Source organism: Thermobia domestica, chromosome 9 (genome assembly GCF_964235325.1).
Source record: "Thermobia domestica chromosome 9, izTheDome1.hap1.1, whole genome shotgun sequence".
Classification (NCBI taxonomy): domain Eukaryota; kingdom Metazoa; phylum Arthropoda; class Insecta; order Zygentoma; family Lepismatidae; genus Thermobia; species Thermobia domestica.
This window is the reverse complement of record NC_137462.1, coordinates 259,835,097-259,849,363: the sequence shown is the minus strand read 5'-3', so window position 1 is coordinate 259,849,363 and position 14,267 is coordinate 259,835,097. Positions and strand designations below refer to the sequence as shown.

Here is a 14,267-nt window from a genome sequence, read left to right as displayed (position 1 = left end):
ATATACTCCCTGAGAAAGAGCACTCTCTTTTTTACCCCGAAAAGGTAATGTAATATTTATACTAAGGGGGCTATAATTATTTATATTAAGAGATGTTAACGGTACAATCCGCTAAAGATAAAGTTAGCAGCTTCTTCTTGATTATTCACATCTCCTTAGTTGGGGTGATGAAATACCCAATGGTATCATTAACAGTGAAATGCCTCTTTTTGGCTTCAACTAACAAGCAGGGGTCAAGAGACCAGAGGTTCAGGTCGAAACTGAGTGCAATTGTTTGCTTCCTACTTATGAGATAAGTTGACAGCAACACCTTTTGGATGCAAACCAAATATTATATTTAACTATTATCCCATTTTATTAATCGGCTCATGTTAGTGATCCTTGATTTCATTCATGGTAAAGGCCCACTAAGAGAATTACTAGGAATGTTAATCTAACGAGAGATCAAGATAATGTATTAGTATTGTTAATAGTAATTGTTATTGGGAGTAGAAGGGCAATTTCTACATCAAAGATGAGGAAGATTACAGCAATAAGGAAGAATCGTAATGAGAAAGGAATTCGGGCCGATGATTTAGGGTCGAATCCGCATTCAAAAGGGGAATTTTTTTCTCGGTCATTAATAACTTTTTTGGAAAGGAGGGTTGAAATAGTTATAACGATTAGGGAAATAATGATAGTTAATAGACCTGTTGTTAGAACTGTATTAATTGCCTATTTCATTTAAATGATCTTTTTGATTGGAAGTCAAATATACTATATATATTAAATAGGCTAACCTCCTCATCAATAAATAGAAATATAAAGGAATAGTCACACTACATCTACAAAATGTCAGTATCAGGCAGCAGCTTCAAATCCAAAATGGTGCGTAGGAGAAAAATGTGATAAGAGGTGACGTAATAAACAAGTGGCTAGGAATGTAGAACCAATGATGACGTGAAGACCGTGGAAGCCTGTTGCTATAAAGAATGTTGAGCCGTAAACAGCGTCTGCAATAGTGAATGGGGCTTCATAATATTCGTATGCTTGTAGTGCAGTAAAATATAGGCCAAGGAGGATTGTGAGTAGTAGACCTTGAGTGGCTTGAGTGTGATTACCTTCTATTAATCTGTGATGTGCTCATGTTACAGTAACTCCTGAGGCGAGTAGGATTGCAGTGTTGAGTAAGGGAATATGTATTGGGTTGAATGGGACGATGCCTGTTGGAGGTCAGAAAGATCCAATTTCTACTGTTGGTGCTAATCTACTATGAAAGAAGGCCCAAAAAAATGAAATGAAAAAGAATACCTCAGAAATAATAAATAGGATTATGCCTCACCGAAGTCCTAATGTGACTTGCATAGTGTGTAATCCTTGATATGTTCCTTCTCGAGTCACATCCCGTCATCATTGAATTATGGTTAATAGTGTAATTAGTATCCCTAGGAAAAATAGGGAAGGGTCATATTGATGAAATCACTTAGTGAGACCTGTGGTTGTAATTAAGGCCCCTAGAGCTCCAGTAAGTGGTCAGGGGCTTTGATCAACAAGGTGGTAAGGGTGATTTTGTGGTGCTGACATAAGTAACTTCTCTTGAATATAGTGTGACTAGAACGGCGAATACATATGATTGGATTACTGCGACAGCAGATTCTAGTATTAGAAGAGTAATTTGTCCAATTATTAGTAATGAAAGCATGGAGAGAGATAAAGAAGGGCCTGTATTACCTAGTAAAGTTAAGAGGAGATGTCCCGCAATTATATTTGCTATTAATCGAACAGCTAGGGTGCCAGGTCGAATGATGTTACTAATCATTTCAATGCATACTATAAAGGGTATGAGAGGGGCTGGAGTCCCAGAAGGAACGAGATGTGCAAATATATGTTGGGTGTGGTTAATTCAACCATAGATTATGAAGCTTATTCAAAGGGGCAGGCCGAGAGTTAACGTAAAAGTTAAATGTCTAGAGCTGGTAAATACATAAGGGAATAGACCTATAAAATTATTAAATAGAATGAAGGAGAATAAAGAAATGAATAGGAAGGTTCTTCCCTGATGACTAGTAGGACCAAGAATAGTCTTGAATTCCTTATGAAGGGTTAGGGTAATTTTATTTCATAAAATGTTTGGACGTCCTGGCAGAAATCAAAATGGGATTGGAATAATTAGAAGTCCAATTACTGTTCTAAGTCAATTAAATGACATATTTATAATTGAAGTAGAGGGGTCAAATGTTGAAAAAAGATTTGTTATCACTTTCAGTTTATAGTTGTTTTTTTAATGTTAGTGCTATCTAAGGAAGGATGAGGGGTGTTTGAATTAAAATATATAATAGATGCAAATAAGAGGTAGCACAAGGAAAATATAATAAATAAGATGAGTCATTTTAGGGGAGATATTTGTGGAATAGAAAAATACTATTAAGTAGTAATTTAAGCTTGACATGCTTATGTTATAATTTAACTAATTTTTCCATTAGGAGTAATTGTTAGTTTACTATTTTTTGGTTTAAGAGACCATTGCTTACTTTCAGCCACCTAATGAAAGTTCTTGTATTATTTTTGTTATTCAGTTAATAAATACTGAGTGAGGGCAGGCCTCAACAACAATTGGTATGAAACTATGATTTGCACCACAAATTTCTGAGCATTGACCGAAAAATAAGCCTGTGCGTGTAATATTAGCTGCTACTTGATTTAAACGTCCTGGGGTGGCATCTGCTTTAATGCCAAAGGCAGGTATAGCTCATGAGTGAAGAACATCAGCAGCGGTAATTAGAATACGAATGTCAATATTAATAGGCAATACGATGCGATTGTCTACATCTAGAAGACGAAATGAATTAGGATTTATTTCATTGATGGGTACCATGTAAGAATCAAATTCTGTTAAGGAGAAGTCGGAATATTCATAACTTCAGTATCATTGGTGTCCAATTGTTTTAAGGGTAATTGCTGGCTGGTGAATTTCGTCTAGTAAGTATAAGAGTCGTAAAGATGGGAGGGCGATAAAGATTAGTGTAATAGCAGGCAAAATTGTTCAAATAGTTTCTAGGGTTTGGCCTTCTAATAAATTACGGTTAATATATGTATTTGGTAGGAGAGAGGCTAGTAGATAGCCTACGAGGACTGTAATTATAGTTACAATGAGTATTGTATGATCATGAAAAAATACTATTTGTTCTATTACAGGGGACGCTGCATCTTGAAGTCCTAGTTGATTTCAAATGGCCATTTCTAAAGAAGATGTTTATTCTTATGTTTGGGGCTTAGGCCCAATGCACTTATCTGCCACCTTAGAAGTTTGTTAATAAGGGAAGTTCTGCATAACTATGCTCTGCTGGCGGCAAGTTCTGGAATCATTCTAAGGATGTTGTTTGTTGGTCCGAGAAGACTACTGGTCGAGCTCTCGCAAAGGCTTCTCACATAATAATTACAAGTACTAATACGGCGACGAAGGAAAGGAATGAGCCAATACTTGATACTATATTTCATGTAGTGTAGGCATCTGGATAATCTGAGTACCGGCGAGGTATCCCACTTAAACCTAAGAAATGTTGAGGAAAGAATGTGATGTTTACTCCTATGAATATTACTAAAAATTGAATTTTTAGTCATGTAGGATTTATTGTTGTTCCTCTGAATAGGGGGAATCAATGGATAAGTCCTGCTATGATAGCAAATACAGCACCCATAGATAGTACATAATGAAAGTGTGCTACTACATAATAAGTGTCATGGAGAACAATGTCTAAGGATGAATTTGCCAATACAACTCCCGTGAGGCCTCCAACAGTAAATAGGAAAATAAAACCTAAAGTTCATAAGATTGAAGGTGAGTAGGTTATTTGTGCTCCATGAAGTGTGGCAATTCATCTGAATACCTTAATTCCTGTAGGAACAGCAATGATTATTGTGGCAGCAGTAAAGTAGGCGCGAGTATCAACGTCTATACCAACAGTGAATATATGATGAGCCCAGACAATAAATCCTAGGAATCCAATTGCCAGTATTGCATAAATTATTCCTAAACATGGAAAATGTCGCCTTTTTCGTGATATCGGAATTTTCCCATTACTCACATCCCATGACGAACAAGTATGCAAAATTTGGTGTTTGTATGTTTTGTGGAAGTACGCAAACAATTAAGTGTGTTTCCGATTATAGAGGTATATAATTCCAGAGACGCGGGCCCGCTACGTACCAGTACTATGTGAGCAGTAGGTAGGAAATCCAGAATCTAAGGAATTGAGTAGTGTAGGGGAACGACGTGAGCCTACTAGGCGGGAGACCTGGGTTCGATTCACAACAAGTTTTTCTGTCACTTTTTCTTTCTTTGAAAGTTTAGTTTTATAGCATAGGTGATTAAGGAAATGACACTCACCTATGTATATGATAAGCTTGACTCTATCATATACGGCATTTCATTCCAACCGGACCCGCAACTAAAACTATTAAATCGAAAAGGGCACTTTCCCACGTATCTTATATATTATAAATATGTACGCTGCCGACGAGACAATTTTCAAGAGGGGCCCATTTGTGTGTGTGTATGAGCGTGTGTGTGCAGTGGCGTACGCAGGAATTTATTTCGGGAGGGGTCCAAACTCAATATCTGTGTATTTTATATTGAAATTCCTAAACTTGTCCCAAAAATTAGGCTACATTTACACAAAAGTTGGAATTTCGGGGGTGGTCCGGACCCCCAGGAACCACCCCCTGCGTACGTCCCTGTATGTGTGTGTATTTCCTTAAAATTAATATTTTATACTTTCCATTTGTGGTATTCACTCCAAATTTGGTATACGCAGGTATCTTAACGAGGGACATAAAAGGGGAGAGAGATATTTTGCAATCGTTTCCGGTTTGAAGTAGACACTGTTGTCGCGAGACAAAATGTATTGTTGTCTTGTATGGACACTATATCGTGAAAAAGATGCCCATTGTTTCTTTCAGACTCTTTTTGGGGAACACCGCCTCCTCAGAGCGCCCCTGGCGAGATCAAAATAATACGTATATAATACAATAACAAATAGAATGTTATCAGCAGTGCCCCCGGGGTAATACTCCCCCCCCCGAACATTGCTTCCGATAGAGACACTGGTGATGCTCCATTTCCAATGCTACATATGTTTGATTTTAAATAATTCAGTATCGTCTCGAAACTTTACACGAACATACTGCCTAGTTTCGAGACCATCTCAACAGTTAGCGTATAAATATATCCTTTCCGTCTATGTCTGTAATAACGAAAATATTTTGTTCACGCAATGCCAACAGAAATTATTTTGATAAAACAAAGCAACGTGATAAGAAAAAAAAACGCAAGATAAAACAAGGTCGGCGGGGATTCGAACCCAGACCTGCTACTCAGAAACCAGACACTTTACCGCGGAGCTAACTTACTACGTTGAATTCTACTTGTTCTATTCTCCTCAATATACCACATAAGAGGCCAAATGAAGGCAATTCAAAAATATGGCAATTTTGAATTCAAGATGGCGACTTCTCCAATGATTTGTTTCTTCACTTAAACTGAACTACGTCCTTAATAACATAGCGAAACCTGGCTTACCTACCAAGAGCACAACTTACAATTTTCATGGTTAACAATTTTTGAGCCGCCATTTTGAATCGAAGATGACGACTTTTCCAACATGTCGGAATTTTCCCCTCACATGCGCTGTACTATACACACTTGAACGCAATTTCGTGATTCCACCATATCTACAAATTGTGTAGAATTAGACGCACCCTTATAATATTCCTAGCACTTTCTTACACCGAACGTGACTATTTTTTTCAACTTTAAGGGCGGATTCGCAAACTACGCATCAGAATAAACATCACCTCGAAATTTCTACCTCCTAGATACAGCCATTACAAATTTCACATTTTTACGATTTGCGTCGCGAAACAAAAACGAATTTTAATGCTCTTTTTTCTATCATAAACTATGTTCCTAGCTTCACTGCCTGACAAAATATGAAGTTTCTATGGTGTGCGGAACTACTCTAAAAACTAGCATTTCAAACCGACGAAAAATTTCAACACTTCATTTACATGGAAAATGTCGCCTTTTTCGTGATATCGGAATTTTCCCATTACTCACATCCCATGACGAACAAGTATGCAAAATTTGGTGTTTGTATGTTTTGTGGAAGTACGCAAACAATTAAGTGTGTTTCCGATTATAGAGGTATATAATTCCAGAGACGCGGGCCCGCTACGTACCAGTACTATGTGAGCAGTAGGTAGGAAATCCAGAATCTAAGGAATTGAGTAGTGTAGGGGAACGACGTGAGCCTACTAGGCGGGAGACCTGGGTTCGATTCCCAACAAGTTTTTCTGTCACTTTTTCTTTCTTTGAAAGTTTAGTTTTATAGCATAGGTGATTAAGGAAATGACACTCACCTATGTATATGATAAGCTTGACTCTATCATATACGGCATTTCATTCCAACCGGACCCGCAACTAAAACTATTAAATCGAAAAATGCACTTTCCCACGTATCTTATATATTATAAATATGTACGCTGCCGACGAGACAATTTTCAAGAGGGGCCCATTTGTGTGTGTGTATGAGCGTGTGTGTGCAGTGGCGTACGCAGGAATTTATTTCGGGAGGGGTCCAAACTCAATATCTGTGTATTTTATATTGAAATTCCTAAACTTGTCCCAAAAATTAGGCTACATTTACACAAAAGTTGGAATTTCGGGGGTGGTCCGGACCCCCAGGAACCACCCCCTGCGTACGTCCCTGTATGTGTGTGTATTTCCTTAAAATTAATATTTTATACTTTCCATTTGTGGTATTCACTCCAAATTTTGTATACGCAGGTATCTTAACGAGGGACATAAAAGGGGAGAGAGATATTTTGCAATCGTTTCCGGTTTGAAGTAGACACTGTTGTCGCGAGACAAAATGTATTGTTGTCTTGTATGGACACTATATCGTGAAAAAGATGCCCATTGTTTCTTTCAGACTCTTTTTGGGGAACACCGCCTCCTCAGAGCGCCCCTGGCGAGATCAAAATAATACGTATATAATACAATAACAAATAGAATGTTATCAGCAGTGCCCCCGGGCTAATACTCCCCCCCCCGAACATTGCTTCCGATAGAGACACTGGTGATGCTCCATTTCCAATGCTACATATGTTTGATTTTAAATAATTCAGTATCGTCTCGAAACTTTACACGAACATACTGCCTAGTTTCGAGACCATCTCAACAGTTAGCGTATAAATATATCCTTTCCGTCTATGTCTGTAATAACGAAAATATTTTGTTCACGCAATGCCAACAGAAATTATTTTGATAAAACAAAGCAACGTGATAAGAAAAAAAACGCAAGATAAAACAAGGTCGGCGGGGATTCGAACCCAGACCTGCTACTCAGAAACCAGACACTTTACCGCGGAGCTAACTTACTACGTTGAATTCTGCTTGTTCTATTCTCCTCAATATACCACATAAGAGGCCAAATGAAGGCAATTCAAAAATATGGCAATTTTGAATTCAAGATGGCGACTTCTCCAATGATTTGTTTCTTCACTTAAACTGAACTACGTCCTTAATAACATAGCGAAACCTGGCTTACCTACCAAGAGCACAACTTACAATTTTCATGGTTAACAATTTTTGAGCCGCCATTTTGAATCGAAGATGACGACTTTTCCAACATGTCGGAATTTTCCCCTCACATGCGCTGTACTATACACACTTGAACGCAATTTCGTGATTCCACCATATCTACAAATTGTGTAGAATTAGACGCCCCCTTATAATATTCCTAGCACTTTCTTACACCGAACGTGACTATTTTTTTCAACTTTAAGGGCGGATTCGCAAACTACGCATCAGAATAAACATCACCTCGAAATTTCTACCTCCTAGATACAGCCATTACAAATTTCACATTTTTACGATTTGCGTCGCGAAACAAAAACGAATTTTAATGCTCTTTTTTCTATCATAAACTATGTTCCTAGCTTCACTGCCTGACAAAATATGAAGTTTCTATGGTGTGCGGAACTACTCTAAAAACTAGCATTTCAAACGGACGAAAAATTTCAACACTTCATTTACATGGAAAATGTCGCCTTTTTCGTGATATCGGAATTTTCCCATTACTCACATCCCATGACGAACAAGTATGCAAAATTTGGTGTTTGTATGTTTTGTGGAAGTACGCAAACAATTAAGTGTGTTTCCGATTATAGAGGTATATAATTCCAGAGACGCGGGCCCGCTACGTACCAGTACTATGTGAGCAGTAGGTAGGAAATCCAGAATCTAAGGAATTGAGTAGTGTAGGGGAACGACGTGAGCCTACTAGGCGGGAGACCTGGGTTCGATTCACAACAAGTTTTTCTGTCACTTTTTCTTTCTTTGAAAGTTTAGTTTTATAGCATAGGTGATTAAGGAAATGACACTCACCTATGTATATGATAAGCTTGACTCTATCATATACGGCATTTCATTCCAACCGGACCCGCAACTAAAACTATTAAATCGAAAAGGGCACTTTCCCACGTATCTTATATATTATAAATATGTACGCTGCCGACGAGACAATTTTCAAGAGGGGCCCATTTGTGTGTGTGTATGAGCGTGTGTGTGCAGTGGCGTACGCAGGAATTTATTTCGGGAGAGGTCCAAACTCAATATCTGTGTATTTTATATTGAAATTCCTAAACTTGTCCCAAAAATTAGGCTACATTTACACAAAAGTTGGAATTTCGGGGGTGGTCCGGACCCCCAGGAACCACCCCCTGCGTACGTCCCTGTATGTGTGTGTATTTCCTTAAAATTAATATTTTATACTTTCCATTTGTGGTATTCACTCCAAATTTGGTATACGCAGGTATCTTAACGAGGGACATAAAAGGGGAGAGAGATATTTTGCAATCGTTTCCGGTTTGAAGTAGACACTGTTGTCGCGAGACAAAATGTACTGTTGTCTTGTATGGACACTATATCGTGAAAAAGATGCCCATTGTTTCTTTCAGACTCTTTCTGGGGAACACCGCCTCCTCAGAGCGCCCCTGGCGAGATCAAAATAATACGTATATAATACAATAACAAATAGAATGTTATCAGCAGTGCCCCCGGGGTAATACTCCCCCCCCCGAACATTGCTTCCGATAGAGACACTGGTGATGCTCCATTTCCAATGCTACATATGTTTGATTTTAAATAATTCAGTATCGTCTCGAAACTTTACACGAACATACTGCCTAGTTTCGAGACCATCTCAACAGTTAGCGTATAAATATATCCTTTCCGTCTATGTCTGTAATAACGAAAATATTTTGTTCACGCAATGCCAACAGAAATTATTTTGATAAAACAAAGCAACGTGATAAGAAAAAAAAACGCAAGATAAAACAAGGTCGGCGGGGATTCGAACCCAGACCTGCTACTCAGAAACCAGACACTTTACCGCGGAGCTAACTTACTACGTTGAATTCTGCTTGTTCTATTCTCCTCAATATACCACATAAGAGGCCAAATGAAGGCAATTCAAAAATATGGCAATTTTGAATTCAAGATGGCGACTTCTCCAATGATTTGTTTCTTCACTTAAACTGAACTACGTCCTTAATAACATAGCGAAACCTGGCTTACCGACCAAGAGCACAACTTACAATTTTCATGGTTAACAATTTTTGAGCCGCCATTTTGAATCGAAGATGACGACTTTTCCAACATGTCGGAATTTTCCCCTCACATGCGCTGTACTATACACACTTGAACGCAATTTCGTGATTCCACCATATCTACAAATTGTGTAGAATTAGACGCCCCCTTATAATATTCCTAGCACTTTCTTACACCGAACGTGACTATTTTTTTCAACTTTAAGGGCGGATTCGCAAACTACGCATCAGAATAAACATCACCTCGAAATTTCTACCTCCTAGATACAGCCATTACAAATTTCACATTTTTACGATTTGCGTCGCGAAACAAAAACGAATTTTAATGCTCTTTTTTCTATCATAAACTATGTTCCTAGCTTCACTGCCTGACAAAATATGAAGTTTCTATGGTGTGCGGAACTACTCTAAAAACTAGCATTTCAAACCGACGAAAAATTTCAACACTTCATTTACATGGAAAATGTCGCCTTTTTCGTGATATCGGAATTTTCCCATTACTCACATCCCATGACGAACAAGTATGCAAAATTTGGTGTTTGTATGTTTTGTGGAAGTACGCAAACAATTAAGTGTGTTTCCGATTATAGAGGTATATAATTCCAGAGACGCGGGCCCGCTACGTACCAGTACTATGTGAGCAGTAGGTAGGAAATCCAGAATCTAAGGAATTGAGTAGTGTAGGGGAACGACGTGAGCCTACTAGGCGGGAGACCTGGGTTCGATTCCCAACAAGTTTTTCTGTCACTTTTTCTTTCTTTGAAAGTTTACTTTTATAGCATAGGTGATTAAGGAAATGACACTCACCTATGTATATGATAAGCTTGACTCTATCATATACGGCATTTCATTCCAACCGGACCCGCAACTAAAACTATTAAATCGAAAAGGGCACTTTCCCACGTATCTTATATATTATAAATATGTACGCTGCCGACGAGACAATTTTCAAGAGGGGCCCATTTGTGTGTGTGTATGAGCGTGTGTGTGCAGTGGCGTACGCAGGAATTTATTTCGGGAGGGGTCCAAACTCAATATCTGTGTATTTTATATTGAAATTCCTAAACTTGTCCCAAAAATTAGGCTACATTTACACAAAAGTTGGAATTTCGGGGGTGGTCCGGACCCCCAGGAACCACCCCCTGCGTACGTCCCTGTATGTGTGTGTATTTCCTTAAAATTAATATTTTATACTTTCCATTTGTGGTATTCACTCCAAATTTGGTATACGCAGGTATCTTAACGAGGGACATAAAAGGGGAGAGAGATATTTTGCAATCGTTTCCGGTTTGAAGTAGACACTGTTGTCGCGAGACAAAATGTATTGTTGTCTTGTATGGACACTATATCGTGAAAAAGATGCCCATTGTTTCTTTCAGACTCTTTTTGGGGAACACCGCCTCCTCAGAGCGCCCCTGGCGAGATCAAAATAATACGTATATAATACAATAACAAATAGAATGTTATCAGCAGTGCCCCCGGGCTAATACTCCCCCCCCCGAACATTGCTTCCGATAGAGACACTGGTGATGCTCCATTTCCAATGCTACATATGTTTGATTTTAAATAATTCAGTATCGTCTCGAAACTTTACACGAACATACTGCCTAGTTTCGAGACCATCTCAACAGTTAGCGTATAAATATATCCTTTCCGTCTATGTCTGTAATAACGAAAATATTTTGTTCACGCAATGCCAACAGAAATTATTTTGATAAAACAAAGCAACGTGATAAGAAAAAAAACGCAAGATAAAACAAGGTCGGCGGGGATTCGAACCCAGACCTGCTACTCAGAAACCAGACACTTTACCGCGGAGCTAACTTACTACGTTGAATTCTGCTTGTTCTATTCTCCTCAATATACCACATAAGAGGCCAAATGAAGGCAATTCAAAAATATGGCAATTTTGAATTCAAGATGGCGACTTCTCCAATGATTTGTTTCTTCACTTAAACTGAACTACGTCCTTAATAACATAGCGAAACCTGGCTTACCTACCAAGAGCACAACTTACAATTTTCATGGTTAACAATTTTTGAGCCGCCATTTTGAATTGAAGATGACGACTTTTCCAACATGTCGGAATTTTCCCCTCACATGCGCTGTACTATACACACTTGAACGCAATTTCGTGATTCCACCATATCTACAAATTGTGTAGAATTAGACGCCCCCTTATAATATTCCTAGCACTTTCTTACACCGAACGTGACTATTTTTTTCAACTTTAAGGGCGGATTCGCAAACTACGCATCAGAATAAACATCACCTCGAAATTTCTACCTCCTAGATACAGCCATTACAAATTTCACATTTTTACGATTTGCGTCGCGAAACAAAAACGAATTTTAATGCTCTTTTTTCTATCATAAACTATGTTCCTAGCTTCACTGCCTGACAAAATATGAAGTTTCTATGGTGTGCGGAACTACTCTAAAAACTAGCATTTCAAACCGACGAAAAATTTCAACACTTCATTTACATGGAAAATGTCGCCTTTTTCGTGATATCGGAATTTTCCCATTACTCACATCCCATGACGAACAAGTATGCAAAATTTGGTGTTTGTATGTTTTGTGGAAGTACGCAAACAATTAAGTGTGTTTCCGATTATAGAGGTATATAATAATTCCAGAGACGCGGGCCCGCTACGTACCAGTACTATGTGAGCAGTAGGTAGGAAATCCAGAATCTAAGGAATTGAGTAGTGTAGGGGAACGACGTGAGCCTACTAGGCGGGAGACCTGGGTTCGATTCCCAACAAGTTTTTCTGTCACTTTTTCTTTCTTTGAAAGTTTAGTTTTATAGCATAGGTGATTAAGGAAATGACACTCACCTATGTATATGATAAGCTTGACTCTATCATATACGGCATTTCATTCCAACCGGACCCGCAACTAAAACTATTAAATCGAAAAGGGCACTTTCCCACATATCTTATATATTATAAATATATACGCTGCCGACGAGACAATTTTCAAGAGGGGCCCATTTGTGTGTGTGTATGAGCGTGTGTGTGCAGTGGCGTACGCAGGAATTTATTTCGGGAGGGGTCCAAACTCAATATCTGTGTATTTTATATTGAAATTCCTAAACTTGTCCCAAAAATTAGGCTACATTTACACAAAAGTTGGAATTTCGGGGGTGGTCCGGACCCCCAGGAACCACCCCCTGCGTACGTCCCTGTATGTGTGTGTATTTCCTTAAAATTAATATTTTATACTTTCCATTTGTGGTATTCACTCCAAATTTGGTATACGCAGGTATCTTAACGAGGAACATAAAAGGGGAGAGAGATATTTTGCAATCGTTTCCGGTTTGAAGTAGACACTGTTGTCGCGAGACAAAATGTATTGTTGTCTTGTATGGACACTATATCGTGAAAAAGATGCCCATTGTTTCTTTCAGACTCTTTTTGGGGAACACCGCCTCCTCAGAGCGCCCCTGGCGAGATCAAAATAATACGTATATAATACAATAACAAATAGAATGTTATCAGCAGTGCCCCCGGGCTAATACTCCCCCCCCCCCGAACATTGCTTCCGATAGAGACACTGGTGATGCTCCATTTCCAATGCTACATATGTTTGATTTTAAATAATTCAGTATCGTCTCGAAACTTTACACGAACATACTGCCTAGTTTCGAGACCATCTCAACAGTTAGCGTATAAATATATCCTTTCCGTCTATGTCTGTAATAACGAAAATATTTTGTTCACGCAATGCCAACAGAAATTATTTTGATAAAACAAAGCAACGTGATAAGAAAAAAAACGCAAGATAAAACAAGGTCGGCGGGGATTCGAACCCAGACCTGCTACTCAGAAACCAGACACTTTACCGCGGAGCTAACTTACTACGTTGAATTCTGCTTGTTCTATTCTCCTCAATATACCACATAAGAGGCCAAATGAAGGCAATTCAAAAATATGGCAATTTTGAATTCAAGATGGCGACTTCTCCAATGATTTGTTTCTTCACTTAAACTGAACTACGTCCTTAATAACATAGCGAAACCTGGCTTACCTACCAAGAGCACAACTTACAATTTTCATGGTTAACAATTTTTGAGCCGCCATTTTGAATCGAAGATGACGACTTTTCCAACATGTCGGAATTTTCCCCTCACATGCGCTGTACTATACACACTTGAACGCAATTTCGTGATTCCACCATATCTACAAATTGTGTAGAATTAGACGCCCCCTTATAATATTCCTAGCACTTTCTTACACCGAACGTGACTATTTTTTTCAACTTTAAGGGCGGATTCGCAAACTACGCATCAGAATAAACATCACCTCGAAATTTCTACCTCCTAGATACAGCCATTACAAATTTCACATTTTTACGATTTGCGTCGCGAAACAAAAACGAATTTTAATGCTCTTTTTTCTATCATAAACTATGTTCCTAGCTTCACTGCCTGACAAAATATGAAGTTTCTATGGTGTGCGGAACTACTCTAAAAACTAGCATTTCAAACCGACGAAAAATTTCAACACTTCATTTACATGGAAAATGTCGCCTTTTTCGTGATATCGGAATTTTCCCATTACTCACATCCCATGACGAACAAGTATGCAAAATTTGGTGTTTGTATGTTTTGTGGAA

General features: G+C 38.5%; 2 pseudogenes; both read right to left on the bottom strand.

The window, feature by feature from the left end:
- Positions 1 to 2,539: 2,539 nt before the first annotated feature.
- Positions 2,540 to 3,217, bottom strand: LOC145694254 (cytochrome c oxidase subunit 2 pseudogene; annotated as a pseudogene).
- A 14-nt stretch (positions 3,218 to 3,231) lies between these two features.
- Positions 3,232 to 14,267, bottom strand: part of LOC145661202 (cytochrome c oxidase subunit 1 pseudogene) — a 51,462-nt pseudogene continuing 40,426 nt past the window's right edge.